Below are 19004 nucleotides of genomic sequence, written 5' to 3' on the forward strand. Positions count from 1 at the left end.
AGTAACACTGTAGACAGGAAGCTAAAGCAGCAATGGAGATTCTCTCTAACACAGCAGATGGGCTCCTATTTTCTTACTGTATTTCTTGCTGTATAGTTATGGGGAAAAAAACAATTGAAAGAGGAACAAACATAAAATAAAATCTTTGTTATCCATAGGCAAAGAAATACATGAATTTTGTGGGGTGTTGTGCAAAGAGGAATCAAAGGAATTACATGGTAGGGTGTATGTGTAGGGGAGAGAGATTAAAAGGCATTTCTTAGGTGGACATAGGATTTTAGGAGCTGCTAAATCAGAAAGAAGATGGTGCCTTAGTTACAGGGTTGGATCTGAGGGTTTGTGGAAGGATTGAATGAATGGGGCCTTGGAAGCTACAGAGGCAACTGCTGGGCAATGAGAGAACTTATTTTTGTTAAGAGGCATTAGTCTTTAATGTTGAGGGGATTGGAAAAGGCTTGGATCTTAAATCATATCAAAGATCTAACCAACAAGTATTTTTTGGAGCACCAGTTGTGTGTAAGGCACCGGAACATTCTGTATTTTCCCCTCATGTTCACAATTGCTTCTCCCGAAATGAACGTGGGTGAACAAAGAAGAGTTAGACTATCTCTGCGTGTCTTTGGCCATTTTTGTCAAGGGAGCACAGATAGTCCAAGACCGAGCCAGCCTGGAGAAAACAATGCATTTGCGGCCTCTCCTCCATTACCAGTTTTATTCTTTTAAACTAAAACTTAAGTACTATGACATACCATAACACTCCCCACAGCTCTTCACAGTGTGGCAATTACTGAAATGTTTTCTTTCCCATTATGCCGCCGAAAAGCAGTGAGGTCAGTGAGGGAGGCAGCAGGAACAAACAATATTTAATTTGTTTTAGAAGGGTGCCGTGGGAATTAAGATACCCTTCTTTTCCCCTGAGGTTTAAATGCACGGACACAACCAAAAAATGCAGGAGTGATGCTGCACACCAAACAAGCCCACGTTTCCCCACTAATTAAGTCATTTTAATCTGATGAATATAAGCCACAAAATAAATTGGCACAGCAGCGACTCAGGGAGGCCACTGCATAGCTGGTGCTGCATAGCTGGTGCTGCCTCGCCGGGACAAGCAGAGCCTTTCCGCTTCCTTGCCAGCGATGCGCTGTTTGCACTCTGGCCCTGGCTGAGGAGGCCTGAGATGGCGGCTTTGCCTGGCAGTCTCCCAAAGGCGACTGGACCTCCTGTACAGCGTCACCTTTTCCCTGGAGAAACCTGTGGCTTTTAGCAACCAGAGAATGTTGAGTGGGGTCCCCAGGGCGGTGGGTTTCCCCAGCTGGCCTAGAGTCTGGGGTAACAGACTGTTTACGAAGATGAATGCCAGGTTCCTTGATCTTGATAATGATAGATGGAAAAAGTTCATGGTGTTATTCTATGTTGTTTTGACATGAGATCAAAGATAACCTGCATTCCTTCTCAAGAGAGTGAGGGCTATTTTGGAAACGTTTCGAGAACAGTTTTTCAGCCTTTACCATTTCATTTGAATTTTCCCTTTAAAACTACCTTTTTTGCTTCCTGCCCTTGTTATAGGAATAAAAGAAAAAAAATAAAGTCAGTTGACCACAACAATAGGCTAGTGCATTTTAATGTGGAAAAAACAAGGATTTTGGAGTAACAGGTTTTCCCCCTCTCCATATGAAATTAGAGCCTTCCTATGAAAACTTTTGTAAGCCGAAATGGCGTAAAGAGAAGAGGCAAACACCTTAGGACACACCTTGCTAATGGATACACAAAATAAATTGAGATAAAAGCACAGATGCTCACAGACAGAGTTCAAAGCTATGGCGGCTGGATGCCGAGATGCTGAGTGCGGTTCTCCGGGAAGGAGCCTGGCAGTACTGCTCTCCCCACTGGGGTTGCATGCTGCCTCTCTAACAGCTCGCTGCAAAACAAATGCTGGACGCTAATAGCGAAAATCCTCTTCAGATTTCTTTCGGTTAGCAAAAATAGGTACTAATGTAGGTCTTTGTAAAAGCGGAGTGGCGTAAAGCAAACTTTCCAAAACTGGGGGATACCTGTTTTCTGCCTAGGTGGGCTGACCACTGGGTTCTACCACTGGTCACTGGTTTGGGGACCATGGGCAAGCCCCGTCTCCTCACCTGTACCCTAGAGATAATAATGTAGATTCAGTAAGATAGTTTATGAAAAGTGCAGATCGAGTTGAAAAAGATCAAGGAAAGATCAGTTTCCTTGGCCGAGAGGTGCTTACTCCATTTACAGTGGACATCCCTTACTTTCTAGATGCCTCTGTGGCAGGGGATTCCCATCTTGTCACTTAGGCAGGAAGGTCCCTTCTTATTATGTGGGTTGCAGGGGTGTGGGAAGATTTCTCTTCTCACTGCTGTGACAGTGAGGGTTACAGGAGTCCCTTTTCACCCCTTTAATATGGATGGAAAAGGGGGGAAAGAAAACATGTGGAAGGGTACTTCTGGGCAACGTGGTTCAGAGGTTCATGGGACTGGAAACAGACTGTCTTTTTTTTTTTTTTTTGGCGGTACGCGGGCCTCTCACTGTTGTGGCCTCTCCCGTTGCGGAGCACAGGCTCCGGACGCGCAGGCTCAGCGGCCATGGCTCACGGGCGCAGCCGCTCCGCGGCATGTGGGATCTTCCTGGACCGGGGCACGAACCCGTGTCCCCTGCATCGGCAGGCGGACTCTCAACCACTGCGCCACCAGACAGCCCCAGACTGTCTTCTTGACATCAGTTCTGTGCTTCTGCAGGTGGGAGTGCTGGTCTGTTTCTAATGCATGCTTTACTAAAGGCTGGTTCCCATTCCTTCTGTACTGTCTCCCCAGAACTGTTTAAATATCAGTAATATCAACACTGTGCTGGGTTCTTGCTCCTGTACCTCTCCTCTTCTCAGGAGTTATGGGTCTTAAGTTCCACTTGCAGGATGTGCCAATGATGTGGAAACAATCCTGTCTTTTAGATAAGGGAGATTTAAGAAACTCACCCTCAATCCTCACATACAGCACGTGCAGTAGTAACACTCTCCTCCTTGTGGAGCTTGCTGCCTGATGGGAAGAATGGAGTAAGTGGACACAGCTGTGATGCAGGAGAAGCTTCGGGTCTTCAGCAGCCTTGGAACTTCCAGGAGGAGATGTAGAGTTGGCTGTTGGGTTTAAAATGTTCCTATTTAGAAGGTAACTCCAGGCACGATATACAGATTTTGAAGCATTGCCATGTGTTTAGTAATTGAATCCAGGGGAGCTGATGACATCGCCTAGGAAGGAAGGAGAGAGCTGTGGTTCTCAATCTTGGCTATATATAAGAAAACTTTGGGGATCCTACCTCCATAGATTCTGACTTAAAAATAGGTATAGGGGGCTTCCCTGGTGGCGCAGTGGTTGAGAGTCCGCCTGCCGATGCAGGGGACACGGGTTCGTGCCCCGGTCCGGGAAGATCCCACATGCCGCGGAGCGGCTGGGCCCATGAGCCATGGCCGCTGAGCCTGCGCGTCCAGAGCCTGTGCTCTGCAACGGGAGAGGCCACAGCAGTGAGAGGCCTGCGTACCACAAAAAAAAAAAAACAACAAAAAAAAAACGGTATAGGATACAATCAGGGCATCAGGATTTTTTAATGTGCAGCCAGGTTTGAGAATCATAGCTCTACTCTTCCCTTCCTTCCCATCTCTCCTCTTCTGCCACTTCAGTGCTTCTCAACCTGAGACGTGCATTAAAGTCACCTGGGGAGATTTTGAAAATCCAGATGCCTGTGTGATAGCCCAGATCAGTCACAATAGGAATTTCTGGGGGTGGAACTCAGGCATCAGTAAATTTAAAGACTGGGTGATTCCATTGTGCAGCCCACACTGAGAAGAAGATGCCAAGGAAGGAGCACATGTGGGTGTCAGGAAGACACTGAGTTAGCAAAGACTACTGAGTGGTAGGCTCAGCACAGAACCAAGGAAGACTTGCTTCATTAGGCCTGTGATATCAGTGTTGCCTTCACCACAAGGCTGACAAGAAGTGATGATAGTGTCTCATCCCTGATTTTTTTTTTTTTTTTTTTTTTTTTGCGGTACGCGGGCCTCTCACTGTTGTGACCTCTCCTGTTGCAGAGCACAGGCTCCGGACGCGCAGGCTCAGCGACCATGGCTCACGGGCCCAGCCGCTCCGCGGCATGTGGGATCTTCCCAGACCGGGGCACGAACCCGTGTCCCCTGCATCGGCAGGCGGACTCTCAACCACTGCGCCACCAAGGAAGCCCTCATCCCTGATTTTAAAGAGGATGCTTACAACACTTCTGGGTAATAGAGACTGTCTAGGGAGGCTCCCTTCTCTTCTCCTTTTACTAGAGTTTGCGTTATGTTGAATTTTATCAGATGCTTTTCCCACATCTATTAAAATAGTCTCGTGGTTTTCTTTTTAAAATCTGTTAATGTGCTGAATTACATGACAAATTTTCTAATGTTAAACTAGCCCTGTGTTCCTTGGTTACAAGCAACTTGGTCATGGTATATTATCTTTTATTTCCACTGTTCCATTTGACTTTGCTTGTGTTTTATTTAACATTTTTGCATCTTTATTCATGAATTAGAAACCAGAAAGTTACCCTTCTCCTAATGCTGGCGTGGTTTTGGGGTCAGGACTATTCTCGTTCTGTAAAATGACTTGGGGGCATGTTTCTTCTTTTTATATTTCCTGGAAGAAATTGGTAAAGACAAATGATTTCTTCCTTCAAAGTTTGGGAGAATTTTTGTGTAAAGCCATCTGAGCCTAGTGTTTTCATTGTAGGAATATTTTAAAATGTTGTGTCAATTTCTTTAAGAGTTGTAACACTATTCAGGCTTTGCATTTTGCTTAAAACAATCTCAGGAAGTTGTGAGATTGTCAACCTCCCTTATTCCTGCATCTATTTCAAATACCTTTCAACCAGATTTCCTGCTATCTTCATTTCTTTCAATTAACATTGACTCTCAACACACTGAAAGGTGGTTCTACTTCCTCTGAAGCTGCTTTGACAAGGTTGCTAATGGAACTCCAGGATGCCAACTCCAAAGGATTCTTTTTAGTTCTTTTTTTCTTTTGACCTTTATGCTTTGAGACTGTTTACCGGTCATTGCTTCCAGAAACTTTCTACTCCTTGACTTCTGTGACAAAATTCTTTTCGGATCTCTGCTTGTCTCTGATCCTATTCTAAAAATCCTATTCATAAACTCCTTCCTCCTTCTCTCCTACCTTGTGAATATTGACACTTTTAGATTTTCATTCTAAGTTCACTGCTGTTTTCATTCTATACAATCTCCTCAGATCATCTTATCTACTCTAAACATTAAACATTACCCAGGGTAGGCCCAGGTTTTGTGGGGTCTGAAGCTTATACAACTTTGGGGTCTCTCTTTAAGGAAAAGAATGCAAAATTAAGCACAGGGCCTCATCCAGAAAGTAAATTGCCTGAAACTTAAGCTTTATTAAAATTACAGTAAATGTATCTTTGTCTACATCTATAGATAGATGACTCCCAAGTTGACATACCTTCTTTGACCTCATTCCTAAACTTAAGGTTTGTAAGTTAAATTACTTATTGGACTTTCTCCCACAGTGGGACTTAAGGTGTCCCACAGTGGGACTTAAGGTGTCCCACAGTGTGGAGGTTTTAAAACATGGCCCCGAATTATTCGACATGTCTCCCATTGAGAATTGGGGTTTATGTCCCTCTCTTTGAGTCTGGGCTTTGCGACTGCCTGACCAATAGAATGTAGTGGAAATGGCATGGTGCCACGTTCTGCACCCAGGCCTTAAGAGGCTGACAGCTTCCACTTCTCATGTTTTGGAATGTTTGCTTTTGGAACCCAGGCACCCTTTTGTGAAAAAGTCAGGTAGCCACATGAGAGCCCACCGAGGTCCTGGTAGGCAACCAGCACGGACTTGCCAGGCAAATGAGTGAGTGATCTTGGAAGTGAATCCTCCAGCTCCCATTCAAGCTGCCCTAGTTGACACCACGTGGAGCACAGAAGAGATCCCCCCTGAGCTCTGCCCAAACTGCAGATTGGCGAGATAAAAAAAAAGATTGTGATTTCAAAACTTTGAGTTTGGGGATGGTTTGTTATACAGCAATAGATAGGTAGAACACACAGCTACATCAACTTACTCCTTCCCCTATATGCCCAATCATAATTAGTGACGGTATCAGTGACACTGTCACCCTTACATTATATGAGCATTCATTCTAAATTTTTCCTATTCCTTCTTTCCTCATATTCAATGAATCACTAAGTCATGTAGTTTCAGATTTTACCTCTTAGGTATTTCTTCCATCTACTTCCTTTTCTCTATCCCTTTGTAATGCTCTCTGTATCTTGATGTTTTGCAGAAGACTCCTCGTATATTTTCCAGCATCAATTTTTGTCCTGCCCAAAAGCCATTCTCTGCACTGCCACAGAAGTGTTCACAAAATAAGTTCCAACCATGCTACTTCTCTGCTTAAATCCTTTTGATGAAATAAATGGAAAATAATAAAGATATGGTGTAATTATATTGTTTCTCTACTGAAGAAAGACCTAAGTTTTCAGATTTAAAAATCACAACACTAACATATAGTTAACTTCTTGTAAAATTTCCTACAGATGTCCTAACCTTCATTTTGCCCTCACCTCTGCTTCCATCAAACAACCACAACAGTAACAATGTTTTACCTACAATAGATTAAAAAGCATGGTGCCTTGGATTTCCAATCTGCCAGTGGTAGAAAATAAAAAACAATAGAACAATGTCTGTGGGATTTGAGGGGGTATAGAAGTTAGTCAAAATTTTAATACCCAGCTAAATCGTCATTTGTAGGTGAGAGAAATAGAAGTGTAAGAGCTTAAAAAAGAATATCACCCACATACGCTTTTTATTTATTTATTTGTTTATTTTTGGCTGCATTGGGTCTTTGTTGCTGTGCGCAGGCTTTCTCTAGTTGTGGTAAGCGGGGGCTACTCTTTGTTGTGGTGTGCGGGCTTCTCATTGTGGTGGCTTCTCTTGTTGCGGAGAATGGGCTCTAGGGTGCACGGGCTTCAGTAGTTGTGGATCGTGGGCTCTAGAATACAGGTTCAGTCATTGTGGTGCACGGGGCATAGTTGCTCTGCGGCATGTGGGATCTTCCCAGATCAGGGCTCAAACCCGTGTCCCCTGAACTGGCAGGCGGATTCTTGACGACTGTGCCACCAGGGAAGTCCCACATATGCTTTCTAGAAGTAAAAATGATTCTCTGTATTATTTTAGTCTATCTTGTCCTATTTACAATGAAACGTTCTGTGCCCAGTTATGTCATGAGATTGGATAATGTTGCAATAGCTACTATACTGTAGCAATGATAATTGTAGTAGCATTAGTTAACACTTTCCAAATATCTAATAGTTCAGCAACATTGTAAGATAAATTGAGTTCTGAAGGCTAGTTTAGGGGGACTAACTGCTAGTTTAAAATCTTATTTCAATGAGGAAATTTATTTCCAACTTCTATACATCTAAGTTAATTTTTGGAGCATAATGTAGAAATATCTGAAGTAATTTGTCTTTCTGTCATACAAATGATATCTTGGGTTTGAAGATATTACAGTATAGCCAAAATTCATATTCTTGGTATTTAAAAGACACACATATTTATGAGAATGTTAAAGAATGTTTTCTTGAAAAACATTCATTTTATTCCTTGCAATTTCTCCAAAACAGTAAAATGTTTTGAGATTAGATTCTGAGTCTGTTTCAAAGTGTGACACCCAAGAGTTGGCTTCATTTTGACATTAACTGGCATTTCTTTTTGTTTCCAGGTTGCCTTGGGTCTGAATTATCATAGCAAATGACTCTCTTAAATCAGTAGGAGGCAGGTATGGAGAGTTATAAAGTGATAATATTAATATTTCAACGTGATAAAGAATTTAATACTTGGAGTATCAAATAACAGTTATGTATGGTACCAGTGACTTTCCCAGAATCACATTTAATTACAGGAATATCTGGGTATTATGCATTCAGAGTAGCTTGCAAGTAATTGCAGCGCTTAAATGGTTTTTCTTTAGGTAGAGATTTTAGCTATTTTGCTTTCTTCTCAGGTTGTTACCACAGAGGTAGTTATGTTAGAGTGTGTGTATGTGTTTGCAGGTGACATAATTCTAAACCAGATTCCACATCCAATCCAGAGATACTTTTACCAGGTAATCTGGTAACAGGTGTAACAGACAGGAACAAATGAAGGTGGGTACAATTACCCCCATGGTGAGCAGTGTTGTATGTAAATGGATCGTAGATTGAACCTTGCTTTTTAACTTTTTCTCTTTTAAAATTCTTCTTGTTCATAAGTCTGGGAGAAAGAGGAAAAAAGAGAACTAGTTGTTTCTTAGTGTGTACATCCTTTTAAAAAACATGGGAAGTTGTAAAAGCTATTGTATGTTTTTCTAAGGACTTAAGTTACTAGAAATCTTGAGAAAGTTTTGTTTTTGGAGCACTTAGTGTTTGTTCTCCATTAAACAGATGGAAAGGAGAGAAGGGTTGAAGGAACTGTGTCAAATGTCAAATGACCCTATTGTTAGGGTCCTGGGTTGAAGCGGCTGCAAGGACCAGGTATCCAGCAGGCACAGCTCCTGAGTTAGGCATTGGTCTCCTATTTTCCTCCCTTTTAGTTGTGAGTCTTAGAAAAAAAAAAGAAAAATCTGGGCAAGGAAGAGCCAGGCAGGACGGATCACGCAAGAAAGGAAGTTCTCATCCTACAACTTAATTTGGTTTCAACATAACCTCAGTGAAACCACACAAGATTTATGTAACCTGAGATTTCTTGTGCCTGGGGTCTGTCAGTTCCTAGTTCTATGCAACCTAGAAAAAAATCCTAAAATTCTAACGTTATTTTGTTAAGTCCTCACAGTCATCTCTTAACCATAAAGTGACTGCATAAAACATGAATGTTGGAGGGTTTTCCGGGTTTGTCAGCTGCGGCTCGTTTTCTTTCTTCCAATCTTCTCAGTGATCGTCATCATTATTGTCTAATCGACTCTAAGTCTTCTACTCCCTTGTCACACAAAAAGTATCTTGTAGGCAGGTTACTTGAAGACTGTGAAGCTTGAAAGTAATTATATGAATCATACTACCTTTAACCTCACCTTACTGTGTAAGCAGCTAGTTTGCTTAGCTGTTTGTTAATAGTCTAGGGTTATCCATGAGTGCTACTGTTCTGCCAAATTTTAAGCTTAATCCCCATATTATCATCTTGATACTTTGGCCAAACTACTAGCCATGGCCTTATACTGATTTATTTCTGCCAACACTGGACTTCCTGAGTCCAGACAGTTTAAGTAACTCATTAGAGAATCTCAAAAACCTTCTTGAGGTATTCCTTAAAAATCTTTAAATGGTTCAAGTAAACTCGATTAGATAAAATTCTTGTGGTTGAAATTTTGTTGATATATAGCTCATAATTATCCAGAGAAGTACTAAGCAAATCTGCATCTCGCTGTGTGGCCCTTTAACAAAGAGACTTACCGAAGTCAACTGTGGCTTGACTGCTGAAATGGGGCTCTGCTTGGCTGAGGTAGTGTGTACAGTCGCAGGCAAGGCGTTATGGGGTTTAGGCATCCAGTTTTCAAGGGTGGGAGGAAACCTGTACTTTCTCTATGCTATTCCATGAACCATTAAAACTTATTTTCCTTGAATAAAAGGGTAACATTTTAAAAATTGGACTACAGGGTGGCAAGAGCATCCTTGATCTAGATCAGGCCGAGGGTGGGTAATAGCTGCTGTTCTCACATCTGGGGCACATACTGTGTGCCTAGTAATTTGAGATTTACAAACATTACCTCTAAAACTTACACCAATGTAGGTATAATCAGCACCATCTTATAGGTCAGGAGGATGGTCCCTGGAAAAGAGTGGTGGAGGGACAGAATCCTGAATGTGCAAGTCATCTCTTGAAATGGCTGTAAAAAAAATTTACTGAATTAACTGGAAGTGATGAGCCAGAGGTGACTAGATCACATTTCCTGCATCAAAAAGTATGGTGCTTGACAAAGAAACAACGGTGGGCTTTAGGGGGAAAAAAAGATTTTATGTTTTGCACATCAGTGGTTGAGATTTGTGAAATTAGTGTCTACAACATATGTACCTTTATGTGGATCTTTACCGTGACCAAGTGGTAGCTCATTAAATACTTATTGAGTATCTACAACGTGCATGGCATTTTGCTAAAGTAGGGGCTTTCGTTAGTTGTTCATGGTCAAATTATTTGGAGGACCTTTCTCTTCCCACCTGTGTGTCTGGGCACTCCTATTCATGCTTTAAGAAGCAGCTCATCCTTCGTCTCCTCTTTGAAGCCCTGCCTGAATGCACCAATCAGACATTAGTCAACCCCTCTGCTGTAAATTTTTGTCTATAGTACACCTTTTATGTAACTTATCCCGCTGACTATGTTTATTTGTTAACATTCCTGCCCCTTCCTGCTGGATTGTGAATTCTGTGCCACAGGGACTAGTTCCTTCCCTACTCCCTCCCAACACACACACTAATTCCCCAGTGGTTATGTCAGCCTGGCTCTTAGTAGCAACATAGCAGTTCAATAAGACTTGCTCAATGCATGAATGACTGTATACCAGTGAAGCAGAAAGTTATTCTCCTTCAAAGTCACTCACAGTTACAAGAGGTATGACTAACTGAGCCCTTGCTGCCCCATACTTTACCTACATTATCTAATTGAATCTTACTGCAACTCTATAAGGTTGCTATTATTTCATTGGCTCCTTCTACAAGGCTGTGCTCACAGATACTAAGTAGTAAGCCCAACATCACTGAGCTAGTAAGTAGTGGAACAGGAAAGGAAGCTAGTCTGCCTGACTCTGAAGCCATGCTTATTCCACTAAGTTACACTTGAGTCTCATAAAAAAAGGATGACTGACATCTTAACAAGGTTATGAACTATTTGCTTCTTTACATTTTTTCAACAACATATAATAGCGTATTGTACAAACACTGACTTTCCCAGCACTGGGAACATGCCACCTATTAGTATGTGATTGGAGAGAGAATATCTCAGTATCCTTCCAGTATAATAACATGCTCAGCATCCACCACGCTTTCAAGCATGCTAAAGAGGAGGGAACACACAGTGTCTGAAATGTCCTTAGAGCTTCAGATCTTAGGCTCAAGAGGTTCCAGGAAAATGCCCAAGTGCCTCGTGGATATGACAGGTGGATTTGAGTGTGTTTATTCTGATAAACCTTATCCCAGAAAAATCTGAGGTTAAGTTCTCAGTTCCTCAATAGGGAGAGATACGCAGCCTGCAAGATAAACATGGAAGACAGATGCCCTTGTGGGAGACTTCCTTGGGATGGAGGATATTAACTCAGGGAAATTGTGAGCTCTCATTTGGACAAAAGGTTCCCCCAGGGCAGGGATGACATGTCTCCCCATAATCCCTGGCTCACAGTGTGATGTGCTCAGCACACCTGCTCCATAAGTTTTTTGCTGACGAAGCACTCTCCGTTGTCATATACGTCAGCTAGAGCCCTATCCCAAAAGGATATTGTCATGAAAAAAAATCGACTACTCCAGATTTGAAAATAAGGTATAGATTATGCTCAGGAAGCTTAAGGGAGAGGAGATGCTGTGGGAATCAGAATATCTGCATACAAATTTAGACATCATCTTTTAAAGAGATTGTAACAGCTTGGAGGAGAAATCGGCATGGCTCTATTAATAGTTAGTGAAATGGCAGGGCATACACTCTGTAGAATAGCTCCATATGGTGAGAGGGAAGACATCTTTTATTACCACACATTCCCCAACAGCTAAACTGATAGCCTTGTAGTGAAGAGCTACCAAAGGCACACTACAAAATGACAAAAGCCCCACAGCACACTGAACTGCTAGATTTTATTCTTGCTCTGCGGAGAGCAGGGGAATCCCACTTATAATGTAATCACATCCACGTGTTGTCCCGTGTGTGTGAAGTTCAGCCTACCGCCTGAGATTCTACAGCTGAAATCAAAGGGAGCTGGGCATATGTCTGAAGGCAGGAAAGGAAATACAAGGAGAACCACAATTTCTCATAAACCAGCCATAAAAGGTCCTTTTCCTTACCAAACCTATTAACCTATTTAGCTCTTTGAATTAATCCATTTGACTCTTTGAAACGATAAAAATATTTAAGAATCTTGGAGGAACCAAGGAAAGGATCAGCTTTCCTTTTTAAATCAAGAATGCTAAGATCGTTGCAGATATATGACATTAACATGAAATATTATTTTTGTTTCAAAAACTATGCATAGTGATTTATAGAAATAATTTGAAAAGACAAGAAGTTTTAAGAAATACTGATATTCCCACCCCTAATAGATAATTACTCTTAAAAATTTGGTGAATATAATTGTGGACCTGTGAAAATGGGCTTATGCTGTGAATATTGTTTTATAACATTTTTTCACTTGTAAATATATTGGGAACAAATCTCCGTGACAATATATGTTTTTTAATTAATTAACATAAGGGCTTCCCTGGTGGCGCAGTGGTTGAGAGTCCGCCTACCGATGCAGGGGACACGGATTTGTGCCCCGGTCCGGGAAGATCCCACATGCCGTGGAGCAGCTGGGCCCGTGAGCCATGGCTGCTGAGCCTGCGCGTCCGGAGCCCGTGCTCCGCAATGGGAGAGGCCACAACAGTGAGAGGCCCGCGTACCGCCAAAAAAAAAAAAAAAAAAAAAAAGATGACATAAGACAAGCACAAATATTGTATCATATCAAGGCATGTATTTTAACGTCATTTTTAATGTCTGTATAGTATTCCATTCTACGGGTATGTCATAATGTATGTAACTAGTGTTTTGTTTTTAGAAATACAAGATTTTGCTTTTCTGGTAAGCGGCTTGAGGTGACCTCTAAAAATAGTTTGCTATTCATTTGACCCAGATAACTGCACAAAATCATGCAAATCAAGAGCTTCAAATCTTCGTGTTCACTTTAAAGACACTCGTGAAACTGCCCATGCCATTAAGCATATGCATATCTGAAAAGCCACCAAGTGTATGAAGGATGTCACTTTACAGAAGCAATGTGTGCCATCCTGTCGCTACAGTGATGGAGATGACAGGTGTGCCCAGGCCAAACATTGGGGCTAGATGCAGGGTCGGTGGCCCAAATAGAGTGCTGAATTTTTACTGCACATGCTCAAAAATGCAGAGAGTAATGCTGAACTTAAGGGCTTAGATTGAGCACCTCCAAGTGAACAATGCCCCCAAGGTGCAATGTGGGACTTAACAGAGTTCATGGTCGGATCAACCCATACACGAGCTCTCCCTGCCACATTGAGATGATCCTTACTGAAAAAGAACAGATTGTTCCTGAATCAGAAGGGGAGGTTGTACAGAAGGAAAAGATATCCCAGAAGAAACTGAAGAAACAAAAACGTATGGCCCGGCAATAAATGCTGCAAAAAAATAAATGCAAATAAAAGTAAAAGAAAAAAAAAAGAAGTACAAAATTTCCCCACATTTTCTCCTACTGTTATAAACAATGGGCAAAAGAATTATCAATGGACATATATCTTTACACTAATTTATTTATTTATTTATCTCTCATTTATTTCCTTAGGATTACTTACTACAGTTGGCATTACTGGGTTACATGAGATGAGCTTTCTGAAACCTTTCCTCATTGGTTCCAGAGTGGCTATGCCCAGCTGTACTCCCACCCACAGTGCATGAGCATGTATGAAGGAGGGGTTGGGGTTTCGTATAAAAGTTTCGAAGAGTTTTTTTCTCCAGAAATTATGTGTATTTTTTCAAGTGTGAATTGCATGATTCATATCCTTCGATTTTGTTTTTTTCTATTGGGGTGTTTGCACTTTAATTTTAATTTACAAGATCTCTTTGTATAGTGATTAATAACTCTTTCATCTGACATACATGAAGGAATTCCCATTTTGTCATTTGCTTTTGAAATGTGTGTGTTTATGTACAGTCAACCTCATTATTGATGGATTCTGCATTTGCAAATTTGCCTATTCACTAAAATTTCCTTGTAACCCCAAATCAATATTTGTGGTGTTTTCTGTGGTCATTTGTGGACATGTGCAGAGCAGTGAAAAATTTGAATCGCATGACTCGATAATTCCCAGCTGAGGTCCAATAGGGCAACCTTCAACCTTCTTGCTTCACATCTCATACTGTAAATGAGTGTCCTTTTCACAGTCTATTTAGTGCCATGTTTTTCACATTTTGATGCTTTTTGTTGGTGATTTCACTGTTTAAAATGGCCCCCAAAAGGTAGTGCTGAAGTGCAGTCTAGTGTTCCTCAGTGCAAGAAGGCTGTGATGTGCCTTGCAGAGAAAATACGTGTTCGATAAGCTTTGTTCAGGCATGAGTTATAGTAGCTGTTGGCCATGGGTTTAGTATTAATGAATCAACAGTGTATATTAAATAAGGTCTCTTTAAACAGTAGTATGTATAAAGTTATGTATTAATTGGTTGACAAAAATGTTGGGGTCAGGGGCTTGCAGGAACCTAGGCATATATTTACCCCAGGAGCAATGCTTCGGTATTTGCTAAATCAGTGTTCATGGTGACATTATAGAACATTAACTACAGGATATAGCAATAATTGAATATATATATATATTTTTTTTTCTTCTTCACATGTAGACACTTATAGTTTTTATCTACTCAGATATTTCAATCTGTTCTTTGTGGACTGTGACTTGGTGTTGTGCTTGTTACTGGGAGAACATTTATTCTCTACTCTTCATATTTTTCATGTGGGAGGGCCTCTACCAGAGTAACACACCTGGCTCCCCTTTGGGCTGACACTTACCTGAGTGGTGAATTTGGGAGAAGAGACAGCTACCTTTACCCTTGGCCTTGAGTCTGTCCCCTTTCTGCAAACAGCACACATCCTTTGATCCTTGTTTTATAGGGTGTCTGCCCAAAGCTGCAGGCCTGCAGGTGGTCAGCGCTGCCTGTAACTGGGAAAGTCAACTTCTGGGGTACAGTATGAGCAGGTCCATTGTCATTACTGACTTAAACTATGTTCCCTGACATCTGCTGTATCAGTGAAAATGTTCATCATCTCTCTGACTCTGGGGTCTATCTCTCAGTTGGTTACAAACTAAAGTAGGGAAATAAGGAGTGTTTTTGTAGTAGCCCTCTTCTCTTAAAACGTTCTTTTTACTTTAAAAATGATAAAAATATTCACATATGGTTTCTTCTAGTTCTTCTTTGGCTCTTTTTGTTTGTTTGTTTGTTTTTTGCGGTATGCGGGCCTCTCACTGTTGTGGCCTCTCCCGTTGCGGAGCACAGTCTCCAGACGCGCAGGCTCAGCGGCCATGGCTCATGGGCCCAGCCGCTCCGCGGCACGTGGGATCTTCCTGGACCGGGGCACGAACCCGTGTCCCCTGCATCGGTAGGCGGACTCTCAACCACTGCGCCACCAGGGAAGCCCTTATGTTAATTAATTAAAAAACATATATGGTCATGGAGATTTGTTCCCAATATATTTACGAGTGAAAAAATGTTATAAAACAATATTCACAGCATAAGCCCATGTCCCCTGCATCGGCAGGCGGACTCTCAACTACTGCACCACCAGGGAAGCCCCTTTGGCTCTTTTTTTACTCTTAACTTTTTGTTTCAGAGTAGCTGATATTGCTGTTGGATTTCTCTGTTTCTAAATAAGGCACTGCCATCCAGGTAAAAGGAAGCAGATCCTGTTAGCCCCAGCACCTGGAGTGAGGACTGTTCTTCTCTTGTTCCTACCAGCCTTATTTTCTGAGGTCTGAGTCCAGCTCCTATTTACCTTGGCTTGATATCAGACAGAATTTTTAATCTTGATTCTTGAAGTGTTTGACACTCAGCCTGTTTTGATGTGGCCATTGTCTCTTATTCCCATTGACTCTGTTCTTTGAAATTCATGTTTCTGCCCCTCCTTTCCTGCATCGATATCCCTTAGATCTTAGGCGTTTGACTCAGATTTGAGCCAAAGTATAGTGACTCTGTTCAAACTTAGTCTCAAAGTTCCAGATTTCTATTTCCTAAGGTCCTATTAACTTCACATTGATTTTTTTTCCCTAAATGCCATCACCCATTGCTTTGTGTGCCGGGTGGCAGCAGCTTGTGTACTCTTGCCTTGTAGGATATAAACATGACAAATATGCCCAGTTCTGCTCAGGTACTGCGATGGCTTTGTAGGTGTCATAGGCCTCTTGCATGGGATCCAGCTCTTGGGTATGTGGACAGCTGCCCTCTCTAGCTCGTTGGGATTACCATGGTGGGTATCACCACTCCAGGGAGGGGATGGAAGGCACTAAGGCAGCACATTAAGGAAGAGCAAGCTAGGACTAGTACTCAATTCACCTGTCATTACCGATACTGATTCAGAAACCTGGCCTGTGGCACATACTTTCAGTGACACTGGGCATGGATCTGCTTTTCCTGTCAATCAAACTATACTGCTGCCCAGAAGGGTCCTAAGAGCACCACCATCAGAGCCATGAGTGGCTACACTCAGATTTGGGATGGGTTCATGTGGCTTACCCCAGCTTATGGACATATGAGCACTTATGCACCCCTGTGTTGGGAACAGAAAAACCAATTCAATGGCATGAGGGATATGGGATGGATATCACTGGAACTGTGCAGTCATTCTGTCACATTAAAGGATAGTGACTGTTTGGCACTGACTGGTTGTGCTGTCCAGGTATTTACTAGGTAGCTGTGAAGGGGACCCACTGGTTGTGTGGTGCAAATCTTTGGGCATGGCTTCCACCTGGATGGTTGGACCCCTGTACCCTGGGTTTTCCCTGGGCACAGGGGAGAATCTGCCCCACGGTAATAACAATTGCTGACTTCCCTCTCCTCAAGGCCAGATGGGCATGCTCTGTTTTCTACTGGTGTGATAATTTGGCCACCATCTTTCTCCCCTCCACAGTCCTGGAGGACATTGTAGCACACATAGAAGCCCTTACTAAATTTACCCAACAAGACTTAAATGGTAGCCGGCAAAGCTTGTCCTTACTGAATGCTGAAATGTCTCTAGTGAGAAAAGCTGTCCTCCAGAATAGAATGGCCTTGGACATTATCACTGCCTTGCAAGGAGGCACCTGTGCCATTATTCAAGCAGAATGTTGTGTGTTCATGCCTGATGAGTCGGCTAAGGTATCATCTTTATTAAGTCACATGAGGACACAGGTAAAGGCCCTGAGTGATACAACCCCCAGCCTAGGGGACTTAATAAATCAGTGGTTCTGATCATGGGGCTCTTAGTGGAAACAATTGTTACTGATTTTGGGAATCATCTCAATTTGTGTTTTCCCTTGCATGTGCCTGTATTGTTACTGTTGTATCTGCCTCCACTGCAGCCACACAGCTGCCCAACAAATCATGTGGCTCAGTAGGGTTGAGAAGAGACTAGAATATCGCTGAACAAAAATGCTTCAGCCAAAATTTCAAATGGCTGTTTGTCTTCATAAACAGCTTGGGATAAAAAAACCTAATTTGTATAATATACACTGAGCTCTCTGGTGGGGGTCAGAGAGTGGGCGTATAACCTTATGCGTATATTTTCCCCTAGGTATATTAAATGAATATTAAATTTGGTTTATTGAAAAAGCCTTGGAAACAGCAATATTTCTTTGAAAACTGAAACCCCTAATGTGTTTTCTTTGTGTCTTCTACAGTTAAGATGTTCATCACCTCAGCGATCTGTCTTATTTTAAAATTAAGGGAAGCAACTGATTGAATAAATAAATATACTGGAAGAAGAGACAAGTCTTTCTTACAGTATAATTCCTAGATACTCCCCTCCATAAATAATATGTGTGGACACTTCCCTGTCCAGGAGATTCTCGCCCACCACCTCTCTTGAGTGTGGGCTGGGCTTAGTGACTCTCCCGCAAACAATAAATAAAGGAAAGGGAAAGATAGTAAAACCAAGAGTGGGGAAACTTGGCAAACGCTACCTTAACCAAGGATGAAGGCTAATGGCATCGGTGACATCATATGGATATAAGGTACCCCTGGTATGAAGTGATGAGAAGGGCACTTCACCTCTGTGTTATTTTTTTCTAAAACCCCATCACCCCAGTCTAATCTCAAGAAAAAAAAATAATGAGAAATTCAGATTGTGGAACATGTGACAGGATATCTGATCGGTATGCAAAACAGCCAAAGTGATGAAAAACAAGGAAAGACTGAGAAACTGTCACAGATCGGGAAAAACTGGAGAGACATGTAACTCAGTGCAGCATGGTACCAGAGGGTGGGTGGTGGAACAGAGAGATGACAGTAATGCAAAAGCTGGTGACATCTAGATAAAGCCTAGAGTTTAATTATTAGCAATCTATCAATGTCAGTTTCTTAGTTTTGATGAAGGTACCATACTAACGTAAGATGTAAAAAATCAGAAACTGGGTAAGGGGTATATGGGAACTTCCTGTGTTTCCTTTACAACTTTTCTGTGTATCTAAAATTATTCCAAAATAATTTATTTAAAAATAAGGGAAGCAGATGCCTTAGTCACTTTCTTTTTTAAAGCCATTGTCAAATGATATAAACACCTTCAGCGGTAGAGAGGGGAAGATGAGACTTTGTGAATTGCTTTGTATAGGGAAATTCCTGCTGAATTATAAATTAACTCCTATTGTACCAAAAACTTCCCAAGGGAAAAATCACTAAATTAGGAAAAAAATGGAAAGGAAATATACGTATTTTGCAGGTTATGTAATCTATACTGGCATTTTTACAAGATAAAGGTGAATTTCTTTTGTGCAGTAAAGCTCAGCCACACGAGGCTTGGTAGATCTTTCCCTCTTTTAAAAGCACCATTGTCTTGCTTTGGGGGGTGCTTTAGTTGTTACTTTCCTGGATTTAACAAGTAAGGCTTTGGTGATCTGTGAGGACAGTGGGTTAAATAACTCCTTTATTCGCCAACAAGTGCAATATATTTTTTGGCAAACATTGACTTTAAAAAAAAAATCTATTCATTTATATATTTGTTTTTGTCAGTGTTGGGTCTTT

At 41.7% G+C, this 19004-nt stretch overlaps 1 pseudogene; it reads left to right on the top strand.

Annotated features, from left to right (window-relative positions):
- Nucleotides 1–1712: 1712 nt before the first annotated feature.
- LOC125964410 (60S ribosomal protein L17-like) lies at nucleotides 1713–13825 on the top strand (annotated as a pseudogene).
- Nucleotides 13826–19004: the final 5179 nt, after the last annotated feature.

The sequence above is a fragment of the Orcinus orca genome, chromosome 5 (assembly GCF_937001465.1).
Source record: "Orcinus orca chromosome 5, mOrcOrc1.1, whole genome shotgun sequence".
Lineage (NCBI taxonomy): Eukaryota > Metazoa > Chordata > Mammalia > Artiodactyla > Delphinidae > Orcinus > Orcinus orca.